General features: G+C 29.0%; 2 protein-coding genes across 3 annotated transcripts in view; one reads left to right on the top strand and one right to left on the bottom strand.

Moving 5' to 3' along the window:
• The window catches only part of LOC106790950 (tubulin polyglutamylase TTLL5), a 36,123-nt gene that overhangs the window by 8,496 nt on the left and 20,136 nt on the right, over window positions 1-7,491 (bottom strand). The gene's annotated exons all lie outside the window — the stretch shown is intronic.
• Window positions 2,239-7,491, top strand: part of LOC106790952 — a 10,625-nt gene continuing 5,372 nt past the window's right edge. The window contains exon 1 of the mRNA XM_014756234.1: window positions 2,239-2,346. The gene's annotated coding sequence lies outside the window, so the exon portion shown is untranslated. The remainder of the gene's footprint in view (window positions 2,347-7,491) is intronic.

Raw genomic sequence — 7,491 nt, 5'->3', positions numbered from 1 at the left:
TTTTTTTTTTTTTTTTTTTTTTTAATAAAAAGATTGACGGAGAGTTAGTTTTTTTACAAACAACAAAAAAAAGAAAAAAGAAAGAAAAAAGAAAATCCACTTCTCGTATGTACAACGCTTTTTTTTTTAACCACTTGATTAAATAAAAAAATATAATTGGAAGAAAAACAACAACAACGTTATCGCGTGTTAAATTTAATAAAAATAATTCCTGTCTATCTGAAATTCTATTAATTCGATCGAGAAGGGGAAGTTTGACCGTGTTGAAGGATGATGCCAGGAAGTGTGCAACGAAGGAGATACGACAAGACGTACAAGAAGACAATGACAACGACGAAGACGAAGAACGTTTTCGTGCTCTTGTTCGTCTTACGAACGTGAGTCACATATTACATTACCGATCAAGGATAACGAGCGGGATTGTTAAAAGACAGAGAAAAAAAAAGATAAAATGAAGTCGAGGTCCTGTGAACATCACCCCCTCCCCTTTCCTGTTTTCTTTCCTTTTATTTTTTTCAAACAAGTAATTTATGCTTCAATCTTTTACATTTGATACTGATCATAATCAATAATCCCCCTCTAATATGTTTAATCGATCCTTCAGTAATAACGGAAACTAAAACGATAAGAATTCTTGAAATCAAAGCTAAGAATTTGCCCTTGACCCTGACTGTTCAAGAAGCATTACTAATGTTAGTTTGATTTACACGTTTTCGAGGTCGCCGAGAAGAATATTTTTTTTTTCTATTTTTATTTCACATTTAACGAACATTTATAAACACGAATTAAAGATGGTATTCTGTTCCCAAATATCATAACTCGATAACGACATACAATTTCTTTTCCCTAAGGGCTGATATCGTTAAAGACACAAGACTTTGATCTCATTTCGTTCAAACACATAATACTCCAGCAGACCGAGGTCAAGGATGATTAAACGAATAATGTACGATGTAAAAATTAAGCATTGCTATTTATATCAGACAATTTGTTATATTATCTCTCTATAAGTATAATTTATTGTTCGAATGTGGGTCATCTTGCTTGATACGCGTTTATTAATTGTATTGGAATTGTGAATTCGTGATTCATTTTATTATTCGATAGTTCATTGTGGATGAAATAATTTTTGAATCGTTATAGATCATGATTAAATGAAACGATGTACAAATGATAAAGATAAATATTCATAGATATGTATTGTATATTGTTTATATCGTAAATCATAAATAATAAACACTATATATATATAGTCTTCGTCGTATGTGATTATTGAATATAAATAATATGTGGATACATCACATTTGCTGGTTGCTTCAAATGGAAAAAGAAAATTAATTACATTTTTTGTTTTCGTTATTATATAAATTATTATTTATGTGCATAAATATTTTTATTATATTAATTATAACAAAATATTCTTCCATTTATAATTTTTATAAATATTATTAAATTTTCACAGGTCCTCGCAAAATGTAGAAACGAACGAGCCAATTACCTGTCCTGATTATTTTCTATACGCGCTATAGTAATTTAATAGATTAAGGAAAGTAGTTGGTCCTTACTAAGAAATATATTTCAGAGATAGACACTAGATAATTCTGCTAGATAAGTTTAAAACTCGAAAAATTGTCAACGCTTCTTTCAAAGTACAACACTTTGTATAATAACTAATATTTCCAAAAAAAAAAACAGAATATACTACGCAGCGCATAAGATGAGCAAGTGTGCTTTACCATTATGACAATTTGATCCCAACACGCGTCTGTTTTTTTCAAACTTATACCGCTGTTTTACTTATTAGAAAGTATTTTTAAAAATCTATTTCAGTTATCACGTAAAATATCTTTATTTAATTTTAATTATCTTCTCAAACTTCAATTAACTCTAATCTTCATCTTATCTTCTATCAAATTTTCTTTCCAAATTCTATAAAAAAAACATTACTAAACGTTAACAAGATTATACGCCATTTTTAAAATTAAATACCAATTAACTCGTACTTCGTTCTCGTCGTCTGATAATCTTTTAAGTGTTTACTATAAGTACAAAATTAAATAAATAAATAAATACATTTTGATTTTTCTGATCTAACGGAAAATAAATATGATAAGAATTGATATCATAAAAATAAATATAGAAACTGATTGTTGTCATTAACGAGGGTGATGAGGAGAAATATGACGCCGAGTGATGGTGGCGCCACAGTAATGGCAAATAACGCAACTATGATGGCGAGGTCGCAAATCGAAAAGCAACACAGAAGACGAAGTAACTTTGAAGGTACGACAGTCTAGCACGAGCTATCGCTCAGGAGACACCCGTAGGGGACTTGCTTGTTTCAAGGTAAGCTATTTTATTCGTTCAATACTCTCTATATCTATATCTATATCTATATCTATATCTATCTCTATCTCTATCTCTCTTCCTGTCCATCTATTTCCATCACACTTCTTCTTTCAGCTTAACTTCAAACGAAGTTTGAAGATAAGAAAAAAAGTGTAATATCTTCGTCGCATTTCTTTTTTTTTCTTTTTCGTTCCCTAAATTATTTCACGTTACAAATGAATGGAGGGGGGAAAAAAAAAAGAAAAAAGATCAAATTTTGATGTTCGATGGGAAAGAAAAAATACATAAATAAATAAATAAATAGATACAAAAAAAAAAAGTAATGAAAGAGTCGTGTTTCAAAGACACCGACCTCGATATTCCAACTAGAAAGTAATCGTTGAATACAAACAACAAACTCTTCGATAATGGTTTTAAATAGTGTTAAATAGTGTTGAATAAATAGATTTAAATTTGAATAAATTATAAAAAAAGTGTACGATAGAAATAATAGCGGGGTAAATACAAATGGCCCAGTGAAAGTTAGATTCTAAGCTAGTTGACATCGGATTCGATGTTTGTCTTTATGTAACTTACGTATGCACGGGTGCAGCGTACCCGTTCGGGATTTCGAATCGGTCACGTGGTCTTTTTTGCGCCCAAATTTCTAACTTAGGAAGAAGAAGAGGATCAACAATCGATGCTTTTTCCTATATCGATCTAGTTTTATTTTATTATGTGCTTTTTTTTAAAAAAGAAAAACACACAAAAAGAAAAAAAATGAAATCTTTAACTCAACTAATTTGTCGCAATCATTTTTTTTTAGACTTTTAATAACGAAACGGAAATATTTATTACATAGTTATTATCTCTAAAATTAAATTTATTATAGTTGTGCGCACGCTCATCCGTACATCTCGCCTTTTTTCGTTTTATCTCGATGATAAAACGTAATCAAAAAGAAGATTATTATTGAGCAACAGTCGTATACAAAGTAATATTTGCTTCCGATTGACAGAACAATATGTAATATGAGATTCTCGATCAAAGGTGTCGGTCTGTTGACAGATCAACGAGGTTCAATTGAATATATCGAAACACTCGATTCTCGTTGTAAGCAATCTATCTCAAGGTTATTTAATTCGATTTTATAAATCTTCGTTAAAAATTCGTTTAAAAAGCATCATTCCGTGTATTAAATATTGTAAATCCTTTCGTGACCTTAAGCCAAATGTAAATATTGTATAGATAAATAATTAGATAATATTATTCGTGAAAATTATCGTAATTAAATATAATAAATAATATAAACGATATATCGATAAAGATAATCGTTTGAAAAATATTACACCTTTTCTCTTACAATTAGATTTTGTTTCCCTTACTTTTCTATCGATTGCAATGTTCACAATAATAGTATTCGATGATATCCACTTACGTTTGATTACCACCCCTCTTAACTCCTGTTCATCCCTTTCATATCTCTCGATATCGTTCGATTAATATTTCGAAAACGAACAAACATATAGTATTTTAAAATCCCATTTAATGTGTCCATGTTGCGAATTTATCGGTATTGTTGAAAATAAAAAAAAAAAATAAAAAAAGAAAAAGAATCAACAAAATAAATCAAGTTGTCCAAAAGCACGTGGAAGAATATTACGAAAGAAGGATTACACGCGTTGTTTCAATGCAGAGATCGAGATCTTTTTAAACGTTGTCAGTTCTTTTTCCTCGACAATGATCAAAACAATTGTTTCCTTTTATTCTACGATGGTTGATAGACTTGTCGTTAATTTACTTTGCCGTTCATTTTATTTTTCTTTTTTTAACTATTATTATTATTGTTTCTTATTTTTTTTTTCTTTCATAAAAAAAATTAAATAAAAAGGGATGATCGAATTAACCTTCGAAGAAGGAACATAAATCACGTGATCTCGATTATGTGTCATATAGATCATCAATAAAAATCCCCGTCGCGGATCCTCTTTGAATCATGATCTCCATTTATGATGATGATTATGATGATTATGATAAATCCCATTATTTAGGTTTAACATTAATTATCTAACATAAGATCTTTTCTCGTAATCTCATTCCTTCTATTAGTAATAATAATCGAATGGTATTGCCGGCTAACGATTCGCATCGCATGACGTGTCCATTGTTTTTCCCGCAAAAAAGAAAAATGTCTTTTGCGATTTAAAATCGAACACGTGAACGCGTACGCGCGAAAAATAAATACGTTAAATGCTCGACATTGGTGTGTGGTGCAAGGTATCTTTTTTTAATTTAACAATTAATGCGTATTTTTCTTTTCTTCATTTCTTTTTCTTCGATTGCATTCGTTTTTCGTAAAGATAAACTACGTTCAATTTGCGTTGTGGAAAAATTTGTTGATAAAATAGAAAAAATGATAAAAAAAAAAGAAAAGAAAAAAAAGAAAAAAAAAGAGAAAAGAATAAGAAAAACGAAACGTCATCATTTAAAATGGAGGATATAACTTTTGTTAATTATAAAGTGGGCCACTACACAAGAACTGCAATTTTAAATTAACGAATAAGACAAGCTTTTCTTTTTTTAAATAATCATGTTTATCGGTATCAATGTAATCAATGCCAATTCATTGTTTTATACATTTTATATATTTTATTATATTTTTTTTTTTATTAAAGCTATATTTGTGTTTGTTCGGAAAGTAATATCGTTTTTTTTTCTAATGCTAAATAAAAGACGATTTTTTCATATACGTTCGAGAGTACGATCTTTCAGAAACGAAATTTCGGAAATGAATTTTGATATTGGCGTTCAATGAACAAATTCTCTCCGTAAACAAGACTGGCAATTTTGTTCTTGCGCTGCATTATTTACCATTAGGGTAATAAAAGAAAAAAGGAAAATATGACTAAAACGTTAATTATGACTTTTCATATCTGTGGTGCGATAGCAGAAAAAAAAAACCTTACTCGACGAATCGAAATACAAGCAGGTTCTAAATCACGTATGAAAGTGTCTGTTGCTGGAATGTTAAATGATTTTGAGGTTTAAGAGTTAAATTCGGTATCGCGGTAAACGTGACTTACGAAATTTAAAGTAAGAAAAATGATATTATTTTTTCGAACAATCTCCAATAGTAATTCGATTAAATATGAAAATGTTATAAAAATCTTTAAATTATATTGAATGATCCATAATAATTTATAATCTGTTAGATTTTCATTTACTGTTCTATACAAAAAATGTTATCTTTTCTAATGACTGATTGATCAACATAACATTATCTTGTTTTTAACAATTTTTCATTCGATAATAGTTCAAAATAAAAATTTTACAAATAATTCGTTCTGACAGAAAATAATATGAATTCCCGAATTTTTAAAAATAAATGATAGAAGAAAGAAATTATTATCAGTAATTTGGTATTTTATAAAAACGAAATTACAGATATAACGGAGGGGGGGTTGAGGGTTAGGGAGAGAAAAAACAAAAATAGAAAGAAAGAAAAGAAATTACTAAACGAGAAAAATAAAATTCTTCGGAATTTTTTTTTTTAAGAGAGGACTTTAGGAATTAATTAGCATAAAATTTTCATAATGCGGGAATTTAAAGAAAAAAAGAAAAAAGTTCGAAAAACTTAGACTAGTTGAAGAAAAAGAAAAAATAAAAAAAATACGCGAAACCAGTTCGGGGAACAACACGTGGTTAGTTGAATTCGTTTCACTGATTTTATCGACGACTCGTATGGTTAACGAGTAACCGTTGATTTGTCTGAGAATTTCAAAGCGAAGAAAAATAAAGTTTATACTTTTAATAATCGGCCAAGTCGCGTGAGAAACCGGTTTTGTTGACGCGCGTTACGCACCATCGTGTGTCTCTTCATTCGTTCTATAACCTGATTGCATTTTCTACCTTGTAGCATCATCATCATCAGTCGCGATCTACCTAAGTTTCAACTCGGACGTGTCTCTTTTTTCATCGTATAGGATTATTATAATAATCGTCGATGTTTACGCAAATTTTTTCTTTTTTTTCATTCTCGGGTGAAACGACGAGTAAGAAAAATATATTTCCCCTTTTTTTTTTTAATCTTTTCTTAAAATTAGAAGAAAGCTTTCTTTTTTAAAAATGTGTGACATGTGTGAACCGAGTAAAAAAAAAAAATAATTTCTTTGTATTCCTGTTAATTTCCATTAAACTCTTTTAAATTATAATTGAGTTGTATCATTTTTTAATGCTTTGCTGACATGTTTTTTCTTTTTCTTATTTTAGTCAGATAATATATTCCAAATAATTATATTACGTTATATTAACAGTTACAATCTCGTTGATCTTTGGACCCTCTTTCAAAGTATCGGATGTTGTTCGAATTTATTGAACAATATTATTTGATACATTGTGATATATGATGATTAAATAGAAATGTTTTTTTTTTTTTATATTGAAATTATCCACACGTACGTACATATTTATATCATTATCCATACATCCTGAATATTTATGAAACAAAGAATTGCCAGCATGAGTTCAAATGAGATTAGATAAGTTTACGGATTAAAGATTACATTATGTAAGATTATATAAAAGGAAGAAAATATTTCATGGAATATAAAAAATACCATTAGATCACATAAATAAAAAATAACATGTTAAATTAAGAGAAGAATCAACGAATTTGTTCATTTTGCTTAATCGCGGATGTAATAAAATGTTTTCGCAATTTAGGAAACAGGATATTCGATTAGTACGAAATATTTCTAATTTCTTTTCCCATAAAAAAAAGAAGATATATAGATATATACATATACATATATAAAACCCATAAACACCGGATAGATCATTGCCACTGTCGAAAACGAAATTCAGCATATAAGTTCCGGCTGATTATTTCACTCGTATAGGTTTCTCATCTAAATGTCAAGGTATCGACTACTATGTCGTTGGTTTTGAAAATCAACGTATTCCTTTGGAATGGGTTTGAAACGTGAAACGCGAGCTTGCGTGCGTAACTTTCTTTGAAATTAAATTCACACGAGGCGAGGCAAGCCCTCGCTTAAATGTACATATTTCTACGTATCTCTACATATACATACATATATATATATATATATATATATATATATATATATATACATATGTATGTATGTATGTATCCTTCAGGTACAA

The sequence above is a fragment of the Polistes canadensis genome, unplaced genomic scaffold (assembly GCF_001313835.1).
Source record: "Polistes canadensis isolate GaletaPanama2010 unplaced genomic scaffold, ASM131383v1 scaffold_272, whole genome shotgun sequence".
NCBI lineage: Eukaryota > Metazoa > Arthropoda > Insecta > Hymenoptera > Vespidae > Polistes > Polistes canadensis.
The sequence above is the reverse complement of the archived record's forward strand: the minus strand, read 5'-3'. Positions and strand labels throughout refer to the sequence as shown.